This window comes from Podarcis pityusensis, assembly GCF_964106645.2.
Source record: "Podarcis pityusensis genome assembly, chromosome: 8".
NCBI classification, from domain to species: domain Eukaryota; kingdom Metazoa; phylum Chordata; class Lepidosauria; order Squamata; family Lacertidae; genus Podarcis; species Podarcis pityusensis.
The window spans coordinates 47787433-47811188 of NC_138033.1; the positions used below are offsets into that span (position 1 = coordinate 47787433).

Sequence of the window (23756 nt, forward strand, 5' to 3'; positions counted from 1 at the left end):
ACTCGAATCCCAGCATGCTTCAGCAGACCTGAGGCAGCCAGGCTGATTCTTGCTTGGCAGGGACAAGGGGCTTTTCCACCACCCTGTAAAGGTGCAGCTGACAAGACACTCATTGGTGGGGAGAAGGTGGCTCAGCTATTGCTGGGAAATGGCATTTTTCATCCTGATTCATGGTGCTCATCACATACTATTTTACCCCTGGAAGGATGTGCATGTTCCCCTACAGCTTGCACAGCCATCACTATGTGTGCTGCACAGGCTAGTGCCTGTGATGTCACTGATGACTAGCCACATAATCTTCACTTCCTCCATGCCTGTGCCGTTTTGAGAACTTTTTTTTTACAAAAGTTTCCATTATTTTTTTCCATCTGCTGCTTTAAAGGCTGGGTTCTCCTTTCATTTCCACTCCAGTCGGAATGCTGATGAGGCTTTAATTTTTTTGAAACAAACCAACAACAATCTGCAGCCAACAAGTTTCTCAAAGAACAGCCAACAAGTTTCTCAAAGAACACAGGCAATTTTGGCCATTTTGGGACAGGATATTTATTTTACTGAAATATATCTTCTCATTTATCTTTATAAATAAACTCAAAGCAGCTAACATACAAATTACAAAACATCCAAACATCAAAAATATAAATTAAGCAAGACAAAAATAGAAGACAACAAAGCCGCAAAGTACTTAGCAACAGGAGAAAGTGGTGAACAAAATTATCCGGAAATAGCAGTAGCAAAACAAATGTCAATAGCAAACTAGCAAAAATGATCTGAACAAGTCCAGCTGATTCCAAATGCCTTCCCACAGAGCTGACTTTTTACCTGGCACCTAAAGGCATACAATGTTTGGGTTAGGTGGGTCTCTCTGGGGAGGCTATCCCATAAGGTTGGCACCACCACTGGGAAGACCTTGCTCCTCGTGGATACCTGCCCAGCTTCTGCCAGTGAGGGCACTGGGAGCACAATCTCAGATGTTGAATGGGTTGCATGACACAACTAGCATGAGAACTGGGGTTGTACTACTTTAGCTAGATAGTAACATCTGCTCTATTTGCTTACCAACTGAAAAGACCCTTGGCAAAAGGGGCATCTTCCTAGAGAAGTGCTGAAACCCAAAGGCAAAATTATTAGCCAGGAAAAGCTAGAGTTTGTGGAAGTCTCTGGGATCATTCATGCAGCCCCTGTGCATGATGGTTCCATCAATGGCTGCATGTACATGCTCTCTGACCATTGTCAGATGGCTGTGTGCTTGCTGCCCTGTATGGAATCACATTCCCCTTCAGGTGCATTAGAGGCCAGTTTGGCATATAGCAGCATGGCACATGTTCAGCTGGTGCTTAGAATAAATTAAAAGCAGCATGCCTCTGAATACCAGCTGCTGGGAATCACAAGTCGTGAGGGTGTTGCTGTTGCATTCATGCCCTGCTTGCATGTTTCTAACTGGGCCATCTGGTTGGCCACTGTGAGAACAGGATGCTGGATTAGATTAGCCTCCTTTGACCAGCTCCATCTGCAGGCTCTCATTGTGCTCCCCTCTTAGTGGCTGTAGATCACATAGTGGCAGGTCCTGCAGTCAGAAGCCCAGTGCCACTTCGGGCCAATGCTTTGGAGAGGTGCCTGATGTGTCTTGGCCTTGGCCTGCAGCACTTTATTCTGCTACAGGCACAACCTCCCAGCAAAGGACCCATTCCCTTCCTCAGCCACTTTCCTAATTGATTTCTGCAGGGGCTCTGAAAGTTCCATTACCCTTTTGTTTAGCTCAGGGGGCCTGACTCTGTGCAATCCATTGCTGAAACTAATTACAAGATATAATTAAACTGTGACACGAAGATATTATACCGTTAGTTTACTAATGACACCGCGAAGTTGTACTGCCAACGCAGGACAGTGATTACGCGTCATTCATTATTTATCCTTTTGCTAAATGAGACGCTGACATTTTCAAAAATTACTTTGAGGTTTCTTAATCGTCAGCAGCAGGATGGTCTGGAAGGACCTCTCCTTCCTCTCAGTTACTTAGACAAACCTCAGAAGTATTTTTAGCACAAGCAAAATTATAAATGTAAGGGGAGGGAGGGGCAATAAGGTCTTCTCAGGCAAAGAGCCCTTGAAGTGCTGTCCCAGACTCAGGACCAGGTTGGAGCCAGAGAACTCTCTCCATGACCTCTTAGAACTCCTGTGAACATCTTTCAGTAGCTCATCTGCTCTCTCAAAAAACTCGCACATCAAGCAGAAACCATTCCAGTGGAGAAACATTGGTAAAGGTAAAGATAAAGATAAAGGGACCCCTGACCATTAGGTCCAGTCGTGGCCGACTCTGGGGTTGCAGCGCTCATTTTGTTTTATTGGCCGAGGGAGCCGGCATACAGCTTCCGGGTCATGTGGCCAGCATGACTAAGCCGCTTCTGGCGAACCAGAGCAGCGCACGGAAACACCGTTTACCTTCCCGCCGGAGCGGTACCTATTTATCTACTTGCATTTTGACTTGCTTTTGAACTGTTAGGTTGGCAGGAGCAGGGACCAAGCAACGGGAGCTCACCCCGTCACAGGGATTCGAATCGCCAACCTTCTGATCAGCAAGTCCTAGGCTCTGTGGTTTAACCCACAGCACCACCCGTGTCCCTGGAGAAACGTTGCACTATTCATCAATTACTCCTATTCCATGGGTGTTTGTACTGTGCTATGTTCAGAGCAAACAGGTGATGCAGACCTGAGCCTCATCCCCAAACAATGCATCCCTCCAGGGCAGGAACTAGCAGCAGAGAAACATAGAGATACAGTTTGGGAGATGCTCCACACCCACCTGAGTTACCAATAGAAGACAATGCTAGGTCATTCTCTCTGCAGGACTCTTAGGCATGCAGTTAACAGTCTAGTGTTGCATCCCGTCTCATTTGACTCCTTTCGTGTTGCCTTTTCCATGGACACAATAGCACCACAGCCAACCGTGTAGCTGAATCAGGTTCCTGAGCACTCAAGGGGTTGTATCAGTGGGGATGAAATCCTGTTGCCGGGCTGGAAGAGACAGGCATGCACCCTTGCACACTGGTGTGCAAGTACTTGAGAGGGTCTTTGTCTGCCATGCCTGTTTGGGCCACGTGGGAGGCAGTCGGGCGTGTCTGTCCTCCTGGGTTGCATTGGACTGCCCCTTCTCCCCTGAATTCTGCTGCTGTTGCCCCCAGGAACCACAAAGTATTTCTATTTTATTCCTCTTATAAATGGTTGGGAATTAGAGTTTCCTTTGCGAGCACCTGAGGCTGGGATTTGGAAGGGTCTGGTTATTTACAGTTGTTACAGCTCTGTGTATTAACCTTTCTTTATTACACTATCATTCATCACATTCTCAGAACAACAAAAGATTCATTTACTGGCTGCAATCTGATTAGTTTTTCATGCTGTCCCTCTGCCCCCACCCCCACCCCATCTCTTTCCTGGCTCATTGGGGTCAGAAAACGCTTGCCGCAAGGTGCATTTGGTCCTCTCTGGCCAGTAACCTCTCTGTAACCCCACGGGTAATGAAATCTTCTTGTTTTCATCAGAGGCGCCGCTGGATGGCTTAAGACAAGGCTTAATTTCTTCCGAGTGTAATGGCATCCCAGCATCTATAATTATGCTAGTTTCTCTCCTGTGTTGATTAAATATGATTTTCTCAGAGAACCAAATGATGAAATACTTGAGTGGAGGGTGTTAAGTCAATAGATGGGGAAATGCCCACCACAAACAAACCCCAAAGTTGAGAAACGATTGGGGCTTCTGAAGGAAACAAAGATGACTGGCTGGAGGCTGGTTCCCCTTTCTGCTTCAGGGCAAAACCACATGGACCATTGGCGTCTCTGAACAGGCAAACGTGACAAAGAGGCAGCCAATGTTTTTTCTGGAGAACTCTGTCTGACCTGTGGCCTTTATCTGTTCCCTTGAAAACCAGGGAGAAGTCAAACCCAGCTTCTCTCAAGGGCCAAAGTCTTCCTGACACCATGTCCCCAGTTGCTCTGTGGAACTCCTGGCCACTAAAATGGTTAAAAGAAAAAGAAGAAAGGATTAGATACATTTATGAAGAGCAGTCTATTTATACAGAGTCAGGCTACTTAGAGTCTTACTACCAGAGGCTGTGAGGCCAACAACAGAGAACAGATTTCTCTATCATGTTCTCCTCCACGTGAACTTTCCTGTAGTGTAAACATGGGCTCTGCTGAAAACAAGAGGCTGAGCTAGGCAGATCAGTGGCCTAGCCACTGTTTGCTTGCATAGCTGTTGTTTTTCTTACATTTTGGTATATCCCCTTGAGTGTGTACCTGTGTTAGTGTGCACTTAGTGTTTTGGGGAAAGGGTAAAACAAGTCCTCCGAACTCCTGCTCCTGACTGGCAAAGTGATTTGTGAGTAAAATTTCTTGAGAATAAAGCTAACTCTGCGATGCTGACTGTTCCTTTGCGTATATGGGGTGTATGGCTCATGTGGGGCAGGCACTCGATACCCAAAACCCCCAGGTGGCTGCCTGACACCAATACCCTGGCAAAGCCCCCACATGAGGTAGCTGCCATTTAAAAATTCCCACAATGCCCTAGGGTGTTGATGAGTCCCAAGGAATATTCTGCGCCCCTTTCTTTGTTGTCCTCCACTGCCTCCAGTTCAGCTCACAGCAGGGGAGGGGTGTGTGGGTGAACCGCGGTGACCACTTTGCCGAGGGTCTCTGAACTCTTGAGCCAGCCCCGAGGCCACCGATTATAGCAGACGCCAGTGGCAGTGTGTGGGTTGTGCCTGGCTTTGGAAAGCTGCTGTTGTTCAGAGTAATTGTAAAGCAGAATGAATGAGATGTCCAAAGCCGTTCTTCTCTCATTCAGCAGAGCTGCTCTGCACTGCCTTGAGCTGCTGGGCGAGGTGTCAGGCACACAATTCATTCCAGCTGGTGTTAAGGGATAATGAATTCTCCCTCGGCTTAATGCACTGGGCATTCCAAGCAGGCCTTCCACACCAGCATGTGGTTCACTTGGTAATTAAGGAAATTGCACTGCCAAGATCAGAAGTTTAACAAAGATAGGAGGCAGCCCTAGCAGGCAGGCTGGACCCTTCCCTGCTGGGCTAAAAGTGGCCAGTTTTGCATGGCCGGAAACAAACCTAGGGAGGAACTGAATGGGGCTGCCATTCCGACAGAGTTGGCTGGGGGCAGGCAGGGCCATTTACATGCAGCCTCCCAGGGTTCCCACGCAGCCTCTCATCAATGCCTTTGGATCTCCTCCTGGGGTCAGCTGCTATTGTTCAGCATACTGGGCACGAGAGCGTTGGCTTCTCCACCCTCACCCTCTTGCTCCCTAATGAAGTTCACCGCTCTAAATATAGGTCACTGTGGGCAATTAGGCGAGAGCCACTGTTTTTGAAAGCTACTCCGCAGGCAGGAAGCCCAGTTTCCAAATGAGTTATCAGGTGATATGGTGTTTGGCCTGAGCCAGCCTGATTGACAGGAGGCCTGGGTGTTCGCAGATACATTATTTAAACATGTTGAGATATAAGAGATTTTCTGCACTAATTACTTCGAAGGCTGTATTAATCACAAGACACTTTAATACCCGATCAATACAGGCATTTGTCAACGACCTTGTAAATCACCTCCACTTTCATTCTGCGGCTCAGGGGTGGAGGGACCATTTGTGGTGGGGATGGAGGCAGGCCAGGTCCCCACTGAGGCTCCACAGTTGCAGCTACTGCAAACCCACCCCCCCATGAAGGGCGGGGAAGGGAACAAGTCAGCTCGGACCAGGCAGGCCACAGGCTTCCTGCCATGCATTCATAGTCTGCCCCCAACTTCAGGGTTCTGTAGTGGGACAAAGGCAAGAGGTGTGAAGAAGGATCCTGTTCTGTCAGTGAACTTGGCAGCTAATTAAAGTGGATTTGCTGCGTCTTTTCTGGCAGGGCTTCTGTGCCTGATATGAGAAGTTTCGCCCAAGATGGAGGTTCAGCATTGGAGGCTATTCTAATCACTTAGGGGCTGGGGCTGCAACTTTCCTTCCATCTGGGCAAGCTCCTCCTGTTCCTTCCATGGTTCAGTGTCAATGAGACAAAGGTTAGTTCAACAGAATGAGCAAGACTTTTTCAAGCATGCACCATGAGCTGGACTCCATGTAGTCCCTGCCTGCCTCAGCTATTGGCTAATGTCTGATTGCCAAATGAGGTCATTTTACAGAGGGCAATAATCGCAGAGCTGGACAGGACCTTTGAGCCCTTGTTTCTCTGTCTTTCTGTAACACCTGCAAGGCCTTTGGGTCAGCGCCTTGTCCTCTGCTTATAGTCTTTGGAGGCCAGCTCCACCCTTCAGGGCCCCAAATGCCTCCCTCTCTGCTGGAGCTATGGTAGCTGCCTTTTGGGTGCTGCTGTCATCCATGAAGCCGCAGGAGAAGGCTGTGCCGTGCTCTTCCTCTGCTCTCCAGCTATTTCTCCTACACTGCTTTTTTATTATTTTATTTTATTTGTGGTCCCTGTCATTCTGCTGGGGCAAAGGGGTAAAGAGATCTGACACTAAGTGCGGGAAAATGCTGTATCTGGAATCTATCTTCCAGACGGCAAAAGAATAAAAATTCATGGCAGGACAGCGGCTGCTGACACGTTCCCAAAGACATATTGCAGGTAGCGTTATTTATTGTGGCATGGAGTTCATAGAAGTGCTACCTCAAAGCACCCGGAGACATCCTAAAAAGCCCATCTCCCATCAGGTGAGGCAGATTTATGGTGGCTGCTGGCGGAGGGGGTCAGGCAGTGCTGCAGCTGCTCTCAGAGAGCCAGTCTCCCTCTTGATTGGTTCAAAGGAGGGTTTCAGCTAGTAATGGTGACCATAAAATTGCTGCCTATGATAGGGAGGAGCAGCAGGTGGGGATGATGGAGGGGTAGGAGGAGGAGAAGAAGGTCTGCAGGCAGCCTCTTCTGCCTCTTAGGACTTGATTTGCCTGATATGCGGCAAGGCAAAGGTGCAAAACTGCCCACATGCTCTGTCTGTTGTCCCTGCTACACACCCAAAGTCCACTTTCAAACTATTGGAAATCAGTTCAAAAATGTTAGCACCCTCCCAGTCTTTCTTGGGAGGTGGTCTGGGTCTAAGGCATCACCCAGGGCCCAACTGTCTACCACAGAGACTCCTTCTTGCTTGCTGGAACAATAGACTGGACACAAAGGGCGTAGTTTTGAAGCATGTGACACTGGGTTGGCATGTGCTGAGGAACATTTGTCCTCTTAAATTTATCAGATGGTTTGCTAGAGTACAGGGGTCTTAAAAGCTTGACCAATATGCCTCATTGCCCTTGCAACCCTCTTTCATTTGCTGAATAGTTCTTTCTTTGTAGTCTGTTACTATGCCAATAAATGTAAACAAAACAAAACCCAAAAGCAACAACATTGAGAATATAGCTAAGAAAGTGATTTTCCAGTTGGGTTTCCTCCACTCCTAGGAGCTTAGAGTGGCACACAGTTTGTCCTCAACCTCCCACCCCCCACCATTTTATCCTCACTACAAACCTGTAAAGGTTAGGCTTAGTGGCAAACTGAACCTGAGTCTCCATCGTCTAAGTCCAACACGACCCATTTCACTAGCCTTCACCAATCAGATGCCCTGCAGAAGTTGCAACTCCAGCCACCATAGGGAGTTGTAGTCATTTGGAGAGTACCAGGTTGATAAAGGTGACTGTTAATAATGGGTGAATCTGTCAGTGTTGACTTATCTCAGTTTTCCAGTTTTCCAATCTTAAATTCTGTTCTTCACATTAGATTGTTATTTTTTTTAAGTCCTCACAAAATTCTCCAGCAGTTTAATGCAAATTTCTCCTCACATACACATCTTTGTTTTCACTTCCCCTAGTATACACTTTCTGCACTTTCCCTAATATAGTATAATGGATTTTGTACATTATTTTCACCACCACATGCATTTTTATGCATACTTTAGCATAGTATATGCATTTGGGTACACATTCCTTGGCTGGAGAACTGCATGGCAAAATTCAGAGTAGTGTGAATTTCAAAGGCTAGCTATGTTTCTATTCACATATTGCTTAGGAAAGTGTGAATTAGGTAAGTTCACCTTTAAATGGGAATTGCATTTAATTTCTTGCCCATCTTGGGTGGCTGTACACCAGACTTGACACCAGTTATGCATCACATAACTAATTGAAAACTGCAGCATCTTGGCGCAGAGGACCCCCCCCCCCCCGGCCCAGCTTGCAACTAGTCTTTGCAGCCAACTGTGTCTGATTCAGGTGTGTCTCGTTACCTCCACCCCATCCTCCAGTGAGGTGTTAGCAGCCACGAAGGCTGGCAACAGCCTGTGTTCTGAAGCTCTCAACAGGCAGAAGTCATGTTGCAATAGAGGCGGTGGTCATCTTTTGTATCAGCAGGTCTCTCAACTGAATGCCAAAAGCTTGCCAGCATTTCTCCTTGCAAAGTGGGACAGGTGTGGCTGAAGTGCCTGACCCAGGCATCTTGTCATCTTCCTTCTGCGCACACACTGTGTCATGAAAGAATGACCTGAAGCTGGCGCCACAAGCTGAAGTTGCCACCAGACATCTTAAATGTTAGCAAGTTGGAGAGAGGCGGGAGAGCTATGAGCTTCCTCGCAAACAGTGCGGCAAATGGTCACTGTGTCCTGGACATTCTGTGGTGGTGCCTTAGTGCACTGTTGTTGACCCCAGAGCTCTAGAGCTTGCCCTCATTGACAGAGAAGGGGAGGAAGCTAAGTGAATGTTTTCACAGCCTCCTTTTTTTCTGGGCCAACTGGAGGTTATCAAGGAGGCCAGAGGCTGCCTTCGAGCTTCATAAACCTCTTAGGTTATTCGGAGTCATGATTCTCTTATTCAACTGTCTGTGCTTTTCCTTGGGACGACTAATCCCTCAGCGTGACTGGTGGAAGCCGCAGTATTGATTTCTGTGTCTCTCTAAACCTCAGTTGTGTTCGACGCTTGTTAGACATCTGAAGGAATATCCAGTGGGCTCTGGGGGCAATTTGAGAGCAGAGCTCAATAGGCGGCACTTGAGAGGAGAAGTTTCTGTAAGGTTACTGGGCAAGCCAATAGAAAGGATTAGAGTGGAGAGACAGACAGACAGAGAGAATGGGAAGAAAAGCCCCAGCCCTCAGTAGAACTCTTGAAGGGTTTAGGCTATCCTGGCACTGTTGTCTCATTCCCCTTCCATTAATAAAAGAGCACCTTCATTTATCTGGCTCAGGGGATTTGAAGGTCTGCTTAAGGACATGTCATTGCCATCACCCAGGACACGAAGGTTTTTCTCAGATACTCCTGGCACGTTCACAGAGTTCTAGGATGTCTGGGAGCTACAATGGTACTTACTGGGACATGCATGTGTGGAGGGGGGGTGGCAGTGGTGGTGCAAAGACTGACTATGGGCTGCTCCAGTTTTGCCTTCCATATCAGGAACCATGCACAGAGGCTTGTTAACCTCTGGCATCGTGAGTTGTGAGATCTCAAGGGGGCAGCTGGTTAGAGCATGGTGCTGGTAATGCCAATGTCGTGGGTTTGATCCTGTATGGGCCACCTGTAACAGTGGGTTGGACTACAATAGATGATTCGAACTCTACAATTCTATGATTCCGTGTGCCTTGGAACAAAAGAAGCAGTGGATGCCTCTAGGGAGATACACAGTTAAGGAAACAACTGTTATTGGGTTGTTTTTGTTTATATTTTGATTATGTATTTTGTGGTTTTATATTGTGATTTAATATTGTGAATTACCCTGATACCTATGGGTAAAGGGTGGTATACAAATGTAATAATAAAATAGTATTAGCAAAGGAAACAATTGCTCGCATTTGCGTTCCCTTATTTTATTTTGCACTTAAAATTGACCTAACTCAATGCCCTGTTGTTGTTGTTTTTTACCATGTCTATATTTGTATTATCCAGTTGCTACTGCTTCTCGTCATTGTGAAAAATGACACACCCATCCACACCCATAGGCTTTGATATCACCTTAGAGTTAGAATCATATAATTGTCGAGTTGGTAAGGGATCCCAAGGGTCATCTAGTCCAACCCACTGCAGTGCTTACAGCTGCCCCTGGGTGGGTTTGAACCACCAAACTTCTGCTTAACAGCCAGATGCACTGACCCATTATGCCACTGGGAGAGGTTGATGGGTGGTTGCAGAGGGCAACTGTCTACCTTTTTGTCTTAAAAGTCCCACCTAAGTGGTGGTGGTGAATGAATCTAGTTGGATATGGTCTTGGGATGTGCTGGAGACTTAAGCAGAAGCCACTTAGCTTTGACTATTTTGGATTTTGGGATGTGAACTTCCTGATGTTGCTGATACCTATCTGTGTGCCACCCAAAGTCAGAGCTGGCTCCTAGTACTCAGGTTATCTTGAGTCCCCAAGAGTCTCATAATGTCACGCTGGTAATCACTTGCTCAGCCTATATAATATACATAAATAAACAGATTTTTATAAGGCCAGCATGAGCCTGCTTTTCAATTGGGGCTGTGTGCTCAGGATGAGGATTTTTCTCTCTTTCTTCCCGAAGCATTACAATAAGAGTTTGTCCTGCACTTGATGCCTCTCATGATTGCTCAGAGTCTGGAAATTTTTATGGCTTTCTGGCCTTCAGGAGGATGTTGAGGATAGTAGCTGGGCTGGTTTGTATACATAAGTTCAAAGAGACTTTGCCATCCATTACATTTATCCTTGGGGTTTTCCTCTGACTCCCCGCCTCTGCCTCCCTTTCTCTGCATTCTTCTTTTGCTACAGATAAAATCAAAGACAAGGAGATTATATGATGCGCCAAATCCAGAATGTTTCTAGCAAAGATGGGACTTCCATCAGTTGCAATTAGCAATCCCATTATGTGCTCTTCTAATTAATGAGTGTTATTAATCAGCAAATAGGAAAGAGTTGTGGTGGATCTTGCAGCCTGACACTTTCCCTGTGGCTTCTGTGCATCCAAAAGGTAACAACTCCTGGGCCTCTTCAATAATGTGCACTAATCATGGCTCATGTTATTTCCCTGCCCTGATTTCACCTCACTTTCTGCCATTAATAATAGATCCCTTCCTCTTCTAGCTTTACAAATGCCCGCAGGCAGGGTTTCATGCTGCCTGTCAGATCAGTATCATGTTGAACTGGGCACCAGGTTGCAGCATTTTATTTATTTAAAATATTTTAAAGCCAATTTTTACAGCCACACTTTACAAAATGAGATACATATAAAGAAGGAGACACAGGTGGAGATATAGTGGTCACGTTAGAGAAGGGTACAAATTATTCTGAACTTGCTGTTCTGAAATACACAACTACTTTGGGTCTTAGGTAAATGCAGCAGTGAAGAGAATTTCAGGCCTGCCAAAGGCCTGTAGTGAAGGAGCAAGATGTATATCAGTTAGAAGTTCTAAATTTGGGGGACAGCCAGTGAGAAGCCCTTCCTCTTGTATATGTCAACTTAATGGCAAGCTCTCAAGAAAGACCCCTGAAACAGATATTAGTTTGGTTGTCATCCATCTGTCTCGAGAAACAACGGAGAGTGCCTCTGAAGGCGAAGCCAAATCGCTGTGGCTGCAGGGACCGGTAACTCATAACTGCTGCCTCCAATGTTGTTGTTTTTCTGCGTTAGCAGCATCAGAGGTGGATTTTGGGCAGCACAACTAGTTTCCCCACACAGAGTGCTGAGCCAAGAGAACACTTTCCTGCCTCCTTCCCAAAGCCTAGTTATTGCTCACCCAGCTTTGGGAAGGAGGCAGGAGGGCTCTAGGACCCTGCCAGAGCACTCACAAAGTCCAGCACCTTGCTTACTCAGCTTTTGGGAAAGTAGTGTGAGGGCTGTGGGGGGTGTCAATTTTTTGCCTCACACAGGGCACCATATTACCAAGGCCTGCCCCTTGCAGCACTGAAGTGACCTCTCCAGGAAGCAAGACTGGGCAGTGTATATGGAGGTCCTGGGGTGCCCAGATGAAAAGACCCCCCTCTTGGCCTTGCAGATGTCATCCAAATAAAATCAGAGCAATACATTTGGCACCAGCTTGGCTGCAGGAGTTGCCGGAAGGAGGATACAAGATTTATGTAGGGTTTATTCCTTAAGCCCAGAGCTTTCCAAACTTTTCATGTTGGTGACACACTTTTTAGACATGCATCATTTCATGACACAGTAATTCAGTTTTGCTAGCAAACCAGAAGTTAATCTAATACCTTTCCAGCCCTGGGAGGAGCATGGGGAGCATTCATGTGGCACACCTACACACTGCAGCCAGCACGCTAACATGTCACGACACACAGTTTGGAAAGCTCTGCCTTAGCCTTTTCTTTTCCCAAAGATGTCCTACAAGGCAGTGGGTACAGATTTTTTCCTCTACAGCATGTACAGTTGCTGCCTTCTTGATTGTTGGACCCACTATTGGTCTAGTACACTCAATCCACCAGAGCTGATCTTCACATGCAGGAGAAATTCCTAACTCATCAAGGGTTTGAGACATACTGGCTATCCTCACCTGGTTTGGCAGGCCAGTCACAAGTCAAACCCGAGTACAGGTTAGGGACCAAAGCTGTATAAACTACCACAGAAGGAGCACAATGTGTCCCTCACCAGAGGTACCACCCCTCCGCTAACAAACACCCCATACACCCCAGATATTAGTTTATGGGCAGGATTATATGGATGATGGTACTACTTTAGATAGCTGGATTCCTGGTCAGGACTTTCAATTGAGCACAGAAACTTACTGGTAATCAATGCAATTTTCATGAATAGGAGCCAACTCCTGGGGGCCGAGAGGCCTTTGCTCCACCCCCCAAAAATTGAGGGGGCGAGGCCCCCCAAGTTGATGGGCATTGCCATTCAAATTGTGTGCATGTACTGCATCATGTGATCGATTAAAAAGGGCAGGGCTTACCTCCCCCCATCTTTTATTCAAGTTGCCCCCCCCCCTGTTTTCATGTAACTATATCCATAACCAGTTTCACATCACTATCCAGACGGGCTGACTTCTCAACCCATAGAACAACTGTCTTTTCCATATTAAGTTTCAGTGTTTTCTTCCATATTTATCTCAGCAGTGCATTCAGACAGCTCTTCAAGAGTTCCACAGCCTCCCCTGGGATTCTTAGGTGGAAAAGAAAGGTACAGATGTGTGCCATCTGCCTATTGATGACACTGAAACCCAATCCGATGGATGAGTTCTCCTAGGAGCTTCATATAGATGTTGAAGAATAGGAGGAATAAGATGGACCCTGTGGCACTCCACAAACCAGAGGCAACGGGGAGGGGTACTGAACTATGTTTTGGTACTGAATTTAAAGAAGGGACTAGAGACATAATAATACTATGCCTCCTAAGCCCAGGCTTGACAGTTCAGACAGAAAGATACCATGGTCATCAATGGTGTCAAATGCCACTGAGAGATGCAGTAAGTAAAATCAAGGTGGTTGCATTCCCACTATCCAGTTCCCTGTTCAAGACATCTATCAAGATGACCAAAGCTAGTTTGGAATTTAGTTTGGAATTCAGACAGGAATGGAACATAACACTCCCACCTGCTTAGTATAACTGAATTAAGATGCAAAAGGGAGGACCCTTAAGCAGAATTTATGTTGGAAAAGAGCCTTTCGGGTGGGGGCTCCTTCTTAGACACTTGTACATAAAAACAAGGCAAGAGGAACAAGTCATCTCCAGGCTGTGGAACAGGCCTTATGCAGGAGTACCACAAAGACTGCTTCTCGTTTCCTTTGTCCTCTCAAGATGTAGCATGGCAGGATACATTAGAAAATACACTGCTGGTCGATCAGGCACTCTATTTCAGCCAGGATCAAGAGGCAGCACTAGCTCCTCATATAAAAATATTAGTGGAATTTGCTGCTGCCACAACATATATTCTCTTCTACTTGTGACCCCAGAAACCAGGATTCAGACATCCAACAAATGAGAAGCCAATGGGTTTCTAGTGTGGGGAGGGCTGGATCACAATCTACACTCTACTGAGGCCAAACAAGCCGTGTCACCAAAGAGCCAAGCCTGGGGAGAAGCACCCCCCAGATGAAAGGTGGGTGCCTGGGTATGTCCTCCCCCTCTCCCCCATTAGTAGCTGGGGCTGTAGCAAGTGAGTGTAATAGGCTAACACTCTACAGCACGAATCAAAATCACACATTTGATTTGTTCACTTTGATGGCAGCGCATTCAGTCATACTCAGTTATCTTGCCAAGACTCTGATCTCCTTTAGCCAAAGGGCCCTTTAAATATCCCATTTCAAATAGGAAGGAAAAAGCGGTCTAAGGCAGCACCTCTCTTCTTTCGGCCTTATTAAGGCTCTGCTCTCTGAATTTCTATCACTCCCCTCCCCCCAGTCTTTCTGAAGGAGTTGGGTTGATTCCATACTTTTGGGACTTGGTGACATTAATGTATCTGTTTTATGTAACATGGAGTCATTATTATCTTCAGAATCCTAGATCATAAAAAAGGTATAACAAGAGGCAAGGAGGGCTCTCCCCCCTTGAAGATAATAGCAGTCCTGCTGAGGAAGAGAAGGGCAAAGGTCAAAGAGCTGCTTTCTGATTGGCTGTTCCTACTCTGCATTGACATTTCTGCAGTTTCATCAGAAATTCTAAACAATCCATGTGAAAACCGAGTGTTCTTTTCAGAATCTCTCTCTCTACACACACACACATGCACCCCCAATGAGCCCTTAAAGTGTAATCTTGGTTCTTGGGACCTTTCTTTGTGCCTACACACTTACCCCCACCCAATGGAGAGCCCATGACTGAGCCAAATTATGGGAGCCTTCAGATGCAGATGCGGGGAGGGGCTCCTCTCCTAAGTAGCAAAGCTTAGCTCACTTTTAGAGCACCCAAAGGAGAGATTTGGCTCAGAAATTGGAAAACAGCCCTAAAAAAAATTCTTACCAGAAAAATATAGCAAATGAAATGTAGCAATTTATCATTTTCTAGTCCTTTAGCTCTATTTATATTCCCAGCAGCTGGATAGTGGCTGGGAACACCCAAATCAATTGACTTGCTAGGCATTTAAATCCCCTTTTATCTCTCAGTTTTTCTGTCAGTAGGAGGGACAGAGCTTCAGTCTTTGCTATCTAAGTAAAACAAATGAGGAGGAAGATAGAAGGGGAACTGCAATACTCATCTATCTTTATTGGACTTCTGCCCGTCCTGCATTAAATTTATAAGAAGTTCTAAGCAATGAAGTAAACGAGATAATAATTTAAAACCATATTATAAATAAAATAATGTTTTAGGAATAAACAACAAATCTTTCCCTGACTAAAATAAAAATATATAATCAGACAGATTTTATACAGGGCTTTCCTCTTAAGTGCTCAAAGTGTCGCAATAATCCTTACAACAGGCTTGTAAGGGAGGCCTATATGTTTATTCCTATAGTAAGGAAGCTTTGGAGAAACCCAGTTATTGTTTATTACATTATTTAACAGACTTAGTGAGCTTAGGGTGGTAGTTGGCTCCCACCACATAATATTGCCCTCACAACAACCTGGTGAAGTAGGTTAGGCTAAGATGTGGTGAGTGACTCAGGATCAACTCAGCAAGCTTCCTGGCTGAATGACAGATTTGAAGCTTACCAACAGTCTCAGTTGTTTCACTTTATAAGGGAATGTCTGGATCTTGTGAGAAATCCTTAGGAAATAACAGTGTGAATTGGGATGGTTAGGTGGGGTGGGAGGAAGACTCAGGGCCCAAATTGCGCAGTAAAGTTGCAATCCAGTGCACACTTGGGAGCAAGTCTCATTGTTCTCATTACTCATTCCAAGTACTCTAAACACAGATTGGCTCAGACTGCAGGCCTAGTAGACAAAGTAAGCTTTAAAAATCTCTCTGAGATATACCCAGATTAAAGCTATTGTAAGGTTACACATCCCCCACTAAATTAATTCCTAGCTAAAAGGGCAATTTCATATCTCTTTTTCCTCAAATTTTGAAAGATGGGGCCTGGTATTAGTAGGCATTCATTTATTTCTCTACTGTCCATTGGGCTCTCTCTTATTTAGGTACTGCAAATGACCACACTTTTTTAAATTAAAAAAATCCCTAAATATTTCAGAAAACCACACACACACACACACACACACACACACACACACAATGCCTTTGGCCAGACACAACTCAGTACACATCAACTGCAGAAACCATGGAGGAAGGATAGAAGAGACTGTTTGGCTCAAAGCAAGGAGAAGTGGTAGGAATAAGGCAGAAGCCATTTCTCTCTTTCCTTGTTATTAAAGATACAGATTTGCTGCTCTTTACCTTTATCAAAGGAATAAAATAACTGCAGCCATGTTATCTGTGTCAGGCTGTTGTAAAAGGCTGCTGGGATTTGAGGAATTCAAGCAAGGGAGGGGTAAATCAAACTAACAAGGCCCAGGTAAGTGGGCCACCTCTTATCTGAAACAGACATCCCAGGGAGCCAATGGGAAGGAGGGTTGAAGGAGAAGAGCCAATAGAGGCTCCCTCCCCCTTCAAGGTCCAAGAGCTGCTCTCTGAGGAGGGAGAAGCTCTCTGTCCTCCTGAGGCAATTCTCTTGGTGGGGCAGGCTGGGGAGCCAGCCATCTTGGCTCCAGCCTGGCTCCAACTTCTGGGCTGCTTGGCTTAACACAGAATAATGGCACCCGCCATAGTACGCATTAACCCTTCCTCCTCCTCGAGTCCCTCCCTCAGGCTGCTTAAGCAGATGGGAAATATGGCCGCTCTCTCACATCACCCCACACCAACTTGGTAATTATTCTGTTCAGTTCTGAGGAAACAGGACTTGTGGGGTTTGTTATTCCTGATTAATGACTCTTGGTGCCTTGTTCCATGAAGGGACTCTGCCCCCTGAAGGACACCCTGTAGGGCCTCAAGGGACCAAAGCAAGGATAGGCAGCTGTTTGGCTCTTCTGGAACCTTCCATCAGCAACAATAGCAGCAGGATGAGGAGGCGGCTGGCCACTCTCAGCTTCCAGCTAGGCCCCACAATGTGCCAGGCCTCCAGGAGGCTGGGTGAGCAAGTGGGTGCTGAAGCCTACAAGTGGTAAGTAGTGGAGGAGGAAGGGGTGCCTTTTTAGCACCAGGAAGCATTTGGTTTCACATTTATAGGAATTGAGGACCCCATCAAATTGGCACCCCATTGATACTCCTTTCAGCACTGCTCCCCCTTTCCTGCCCTGGTATTAAGGCACTGTACAGATATTAAGAAAACAGCCTAGACCATATTCTCAGGTTTATAATATAATAGACAATTAAAAGGGGATAGGGAGGGAACAGGAAAACAATCCAAATTCCCTTTCCCGTGTTCCCTTAAAGCCAGATGAGAGAAGTGTAGATGGTCTAGTTATCAAGGAAACTGAGGAGCCAACCACTGAATTTGGGTTTGGGCTTCTTGTTTGCTTGTCATATATATCTATATATATCTATATATATATATCTGCCATTGGTGACGCTTGCAGCAAGTTTAGCTGAGCAAATTATGTAGCTGAGGGAGGTGACTTTTGCACTTCAATTCTCTACTTAAACAAAAAAGGAAGTGAAAATTTAAAATGTTCAGAATAATATTCATTGGAAATTCCTGCATTTTGAGCAAAAGCACTAGTTTTGGTCTCAAAGCATGTTGATGGTTTCTAGAAAGTTGTACTGAAACTTCTCTATCAAAACAGTATTTGGCCATTCAGATAGGAGCAGTTGTCATATTAGCTTCCAACAGTATGCAGATATTTGCAGTCAAAACACCCTATGAGCAAACAAGTGCTGGCCCTTCTTAAATAAGTACAGTTGGGGGGATGTGGCACTAAGCTGCAGCAGTTCTTGGCCTCAGGTCTGTAAAACCTTGAAACATTTTGGCTTTCCAGCAAGTGGCTGGCAATGACTTTGGGAATGCCATGAACATAGTAGGGAGATGAGCCTCTCAGATACCTACCTTGGATTTAGCTAGTTGATGTATCCTATGCACACTTCCACTTGTCCTGCCACACTTCCACTTCCACTTGTACCGATTCAGCGGTAAAGAGCAGGCTTTCCTGGGGAAAGCAGTGGGCCAACCAAAAATGATTGGACCCATGCCTAGAAGGTGCAGGTCAAGTAGAAAACCCTTCGGACCCATGCTTTCTAGGCCTGGGGCAAGTGGAAGTGTGGTTGAGCCCTAAGCCATGACAGGCTTCAGTCCAAAGACTGTTCTCAGATTGGATTGAATGCCATGACTAAGGGCATTTGTGCCATGGCTGTTTCCATACTGTCTGGGATTGCCAGGCTTGCTCCTTGAAGTGCTATTTTAAAAAGGGGGTACTACTATTGCAAAGTGTCTGCAGCAGAATCTTAACAAGATTGTTTCACTTTTAAGAGGAGGGAAAAAAATACATTTTTGTACTTTTATTGATTTTCAATATTGTACAAAGGCAAGCCGTGTAAAGCAATAACACAGAAGAAGATACAGCCATTGAAAAACAATTACAGATCAAATGCCCAGTTCCTTTAATCAGACTGCAGAACCAACTGCTTTTGCTGGGTCAGGGAATATAAATGATACAGCCAAATGGAAGAAAAGCCAGGAGTTTAAAATCACCATGTTATCCCAAGGGGCTGTGGTGCATTCTTCATCACCACTACCCTCCCCCTATCGGATTTGCAGTTGGCTTGAATCTGCTGCATTCTTATTTCATACTTAGTTCAGACATCACAGAATGAGCAAGGGGTGGAGGCGAAGCAGTTAGCCAGATTCCCAGGTTTTGTGGAGTGTGTGTTGGGGGAGCAGTTTTAGCCAAGATGAACTTGCTACTTTTCAAATTTTTGTATCTTTCGCAAAAGGGGGTGTCACTGTTTTGAAAGGATTTCAAGGTTGAGCAGGAAACAAGTTAAGTGTTGTACAGATGCCACTTATTAAAACAAACAAACAAACAAACAAACAGACAAACAAAAAGTTGTATGATTGTACATTTACTAATACATTATGAATTATCATCATCATAAAAAATTAGCAGTAAACTGCTATTATGTAAATAAATGAACAAACACATTTATCCTAGCTTTTTATAACACTTGGGTGACGTCCTTAGCAATCTAATTTGCTCTTCCACAACGTTTCCTGGAGTTATTGCAAGATTGGGTTTCTTTAGTGCAGAGCAAATTCAGAAGGACCCTAGCACTTGTGGCACTCACTTTGCCAGTGCTATGATGGTCTTTTTGCACACTTTTAAGAATCTTCATTCTGAAATATTTGGCATTATTCGAGTTATGACCACAGGCTCTGTATTTCATAATGTGCATCCAAAAAGTTACGGTATTTTAAAAAGTAGATTAGCTGACCTAGTGAGTTATGGCAGACAAATGTGTCTCTCAGTGCTGCATTGCTCCAATTACAGAACAACGTGGAGGAGGTCCTTCCTTACCATACCTAGGCCTAATGGGAGATGTGAGTAGTTGGAGGACTCTCCCTCCCTCCAGTGGCCACTCTTCTGCACTGAGAATTCATGAGTGGAACAGTCTTTGTACTGCTTGGCGGGGTGTATGTGTGTGTCTGGCCTCAAGGGTCATTCAAAGAGCATGGGCTGTTTCATTTGCATTGCCCTCCTTTTGTATATTTATAATGTGTTCTATTTTGTCAGAAGTATTTAGTCTGAATTTTTGCTTTTAACTATACTGTACGAACAAATTCAAAGGGGCAAATATAGGGACAGAGTTGATTCTTGTGTTGCACTTTCCTGAGACTTTAATGCAGCTGCCAGTTTCACATTACATTTGGGCTGCAGGGCTGTAATATGAACATTTTGGCAGACCCCTGAGTTGACTGTTGAGCATATTGTGTGTGTGTTGTTGTTGTTGTTGTGTGTTAAGCGGTGGTGGGGAAATTTGCTATCACTCACAGGCACTACATTTGTCCTTAGGCAATCTGAGATGGTGCTGGCATTTTTCAGTGATGCCACGGTGATTTCTAGCAAAAAGGAGATCACCGGCTTTGCCATTAGAAACAAAAGCCTAATGAAAGGCAAAGCAGGCGTACAACAGAGCCTTTGGCGATTAGCTGTAATTCTTGGCAGGGAATGACATGCTCTTCCTCTTGAATTAGCACAGGGCATGGAATTGGGCATGGTGCTAATTGTGATTAGACACAAAAAGGCTCCTCAGTATGTGGGCATGCAGCAAGACAAAGGCAGATGCCGTGGCTTTTCAGTGTGGCCTCCTAGACAGTCTCACATGCAGGACAGCTGGAAGGATGAAGAGGGGTTGGCTGCTTGTCAGTTTGCAGAGAGTTATCCTAGGAGTTGAGTACCAGTGGGGTTCTTCTGTGGCCATGCTGCCTCCTCCCTTTTTTGCCATCCATAGGATGTTGCTGGTACCCACACACTCTGTGGTCTGCATCTATCTATTCATTATGTCTTCTCTGCTGAGGGTTTTGCTTACCTCTGCTGCAGTCTTGGTTCTCATTGTGTAGGTTGCATTTAGTTCTAGTTAGATTACTGTTGTGCTGTGTTTTAAAATCTGGTTGTAAGCTGCCTTGTGAAGATTCTGTTTCGCAAGGTGGAGTACAAATGTTTAGAATATTTTAAGATGGCTAAATATTTCCATGACTCTCATCTTGGGCCTGCACACAGCTGAGTTATCCTGAAGCAACTGGATTGGGTTTAAGGATGTGGTCAGGGTTTGCTGTTTAAGTTGTCCCATCCTCTGAGAACAGCAAAAAATAAAATAAAACAACAACTGTATTGTGTGAATTGTGCATTCAGTGTAAAGGTAGTTCTGGATTCTTGTGCCTGGGGGTGGAATTATCATTATGGAGAGATGTGAGCTGAAATTGCAAAATGGATTCACAAAAAATAGATTACTTCAAGCCTTATAATGTGAAGCAAGGGAAATGGACATGGATAGCGAGGCTATTGCCAGTTTTTCAAGATTTTCTTCCACACGCCTTACTGCAGCATGCAAAGCTAAAACAAGGAAATGTTTGACTCTTAAAAGTTGTGCATATTTTATTGGACTAGCCCACCATAGAGTACATCAGTTGTATGTTGCAGATGCCTTTTGCTGGCACAGAGCCCAGATGCTTCTCTGCAGCTTCTGTTGCTTATGTTTTTGTTGAAGACTTGTTCAATCCTCCTTGGTGCTTTTTGGAAAGTCCCAGCTTCTCTTAGCTTCCAATTGTAAATAAACACATTTTCTAGCCTCTCTGGGGCCATGGTAACTTTCAATATAACATAAAGAAATAATTTAATTTCTTAAAACCACCATGTGATTTTATAGGCCAGGCTCATAACTCTAGTATGCTTGTGGTATAAGGATCAGAAGCATACAAGGATGTCTTTGTAGCTGCTGTACTGCATACAAATATATGGAGCAGGTTGAAGGAGGCTCTGTTTCTAGCATCAGGTAGACACATCCCAGCTCTCCTTACAGCCTATCACAGGGTGAACCTGCATGTTTGGTGTAAGTGATAGCCAACATGGACTCAAATCATAGGCTTATAATTTCCCAGGTTCTCTTGGGAAACTGATGCGATGGGATACAATAATTTGTAATTAAACATTGGTCAGGTGATGATACGATGTCAGTTTTGCACAGAGTACGAAAGGCTATATCACAACCAGAACCCTATTAATATGTTACCAGGGGCGTCTTACTCATAGAGGCTAGTGGTGCAGGGCGCCAGGGCGCCAAGTTCCGGAAGGCGCCAGGGAAGAGGCAGAGGCTGGACGCGGTGCCTCCCGGCATCAGCTCGCTGCCCTCACCCACCTCTGCCATGCTGCGCCGAAGCAGCACCGCGCCCGGAGCCTCCGTCTGCCATGGCCACCATGGCACGAAGCTGCCAGCTGAGCTGGGAGGCACTGTGTCCAGCCTCCGCCTCTTCCCCGCCAGAGGAGCCGCCCTCCAGTCGCTGCCCACCTCCTCCAGCCCTGCCGACAGCACCGTCCTCCCTAAAAAAAGGTGGACAACTCTGGGGAAACTGGGGCAGGGGGCGGGAAGGAGCTTTGCACCATGGCGCCAGATATGCTTAAGACGGCCCTGTATGTTACAATAAACATTAATAGAAAGAGGGGCAAGAATGTGGCTGCTGCCCTTGCTTCACCCCTACATGCATTTGACACCATGTCTGTTCAGTCATGAACCTTGAAAAAGTCAGTGTTCCTGATCACACATGCAGTTTGTATGTGCACCATCTCTTTCAGATATTAGGGGCATGTTTAAGAGTGAAATTGAGGAAGACAGTGGGTGCAATCCTGTTTCTCCTCTTGTGTGTTCATCATAACATGGGAAGATAGCTTCCAACTCATCAGGGACAGCTGGGTCTGAAAGCCTCATAACTGCTGTGGGGTGGAGCCTGGAGGAGAGATTTTTGCTCATTCTGCAACCTACATTTTTTTGTTTTATAAGGCTGCAGATGGGCCTCTTGTGGGATCATCATGTGTCTGAATGGAGAGATCAAGGGAGCAAAGGAGTGAATGGAAAATCCACTCCCTGTGGGTGCAGATTGACTTAACAGGGAGACATGTTGCAGCCTTGAAGAAGCAGATTGGAATATTGGCAACAGAAGCTTCCATAGCAGTTGCTCTTTGCCAGCATTTTTGCAACATGAAGATTCCAGAGCTCCTCTTCTTGGCTGCCTTTCCCATTTCATGGGGAAGAAGGACAAGTGGCTGGATGAGGGAGAAAGAGATAGAAGAGGCAGAGGTGGGTAGCCTAGTAGCAAAGAGAGCAGAAAATGTGTGACTTTGCTGAAGGAAGAGTGAACAGTGACTTGGCATATAAAGAGGGGGAACTTGTTCCATCCATATACAGTAGAGCATCATGGTGAGGAAGTTTAACAGACTGAAAGCAGAGGAGCTTTTGAGTGGAAAGGATAAGGGACAGAAAGGTGTGGGTTCATAACTGGAAGGACTGAGACTGATCCATAAACTAGTCTTTAGCAGGGGTCTGAGGTGCATTGAGATTTATTCTCTCCTTCCTCAAGGTGGCAATTTTCCCTTCCTCCATGCAGGTCAATGAAAAGAATGCCATTCCACTGACTTTTAGGGAAATGGGAAAGGACCTGATTTCCCTGGTCAATCAGGCTCCCCATTAGTGAAGCTACTGTCCCTTCCTGCTTCAGCTTTGTCTTTCAGTCATGTCTTCATGCTACTTCCTGCCTCTTTCCTATACCACTTTTTTGTTGCCTTGCCTTGATAACTGCATCAAAAATCCAGGGTTAGCTGCACTCATAGGAGCCAACTCCTAGGAGCTGATGTCCCTTTGTCCCCCTCCCCCATAAAATATTTGAAGGGGCCAGGTTCCCCCTCAAAGGTGATGGGCATTTCCATTCAAATAGTGTGGGTGCACCTCATCAGGTGATTGATTATGTGGGGCAGGGCTTACCCCCGCTACGTATTTTATTCAAGTTGGCACCCCTGGCTGCACACACCCCTTGTAGTTTTATTTGGAAAACTATAAGGGATTGATAGCTTTAAGCTGATGAAGCAGGTGATAGGTAGCCAGCACAGAGAAAAGTAACAGGATCATAATGAGATACAAGGGGGGAAATGCAAATAATACTTATAAAACATTTACAATTTTCTAATCACTGTAAAAATGTTAAATAATTAGAAGGTGAAAGCAGTTACTGGATCAGCTGCTCTGTCACTGGTTGATAAATAGGATCTTGCTGATCTACCCCTTGCCATGATGTTCTTCTTGAGAGGCAACTCCCTAACCGTCCTTGGTTTCCTGGCTGGTGGCAGACATTAGAGTGCACCTCTCTTCAGCTTTATAGCCCCAAGGCATAAGAACATAGGAGGAACCCTGCTAGACTGGGCCAAAGTGCTATCAAGTCGA

General features: G+C 45.5%; 1 protein-coding gene across 12 annotated transcripts in view; it reads left to right on the plus strand.

Moving 5' to 3' along the window:
* The window catches only part of ZFHX3 (zinc finger homeobox 3), a 350144-nt gene that overhangs the window by 75219 nt on the left and 251169 nt on the right, over positions 1–23756 (plus strand). For 7 of the 12 annotated variants that reach the window (XM_081018493.1, XM_081018489.1, XM_081018490.1 and 4 more), the window contains exon 1: positions 16860–16998. The exons of 1 other annotated variant lie outside the window; for it this stretch is intronic. The gene's annotated coding sequence lies outside the window, so the exon portion shown is untranslated. Of the gene's footprint in view, positions 1–14611; positions 16168–16513; positions 16704–16790; positions 16999–22511; positions 22620–23756 lie in introns of those variants that run through there. 4 more of the 12 variants (XM_081018482.1, XM_081018499.1, XM_081018494.1 and 1 more) reach the window with 3 other exon arrangements.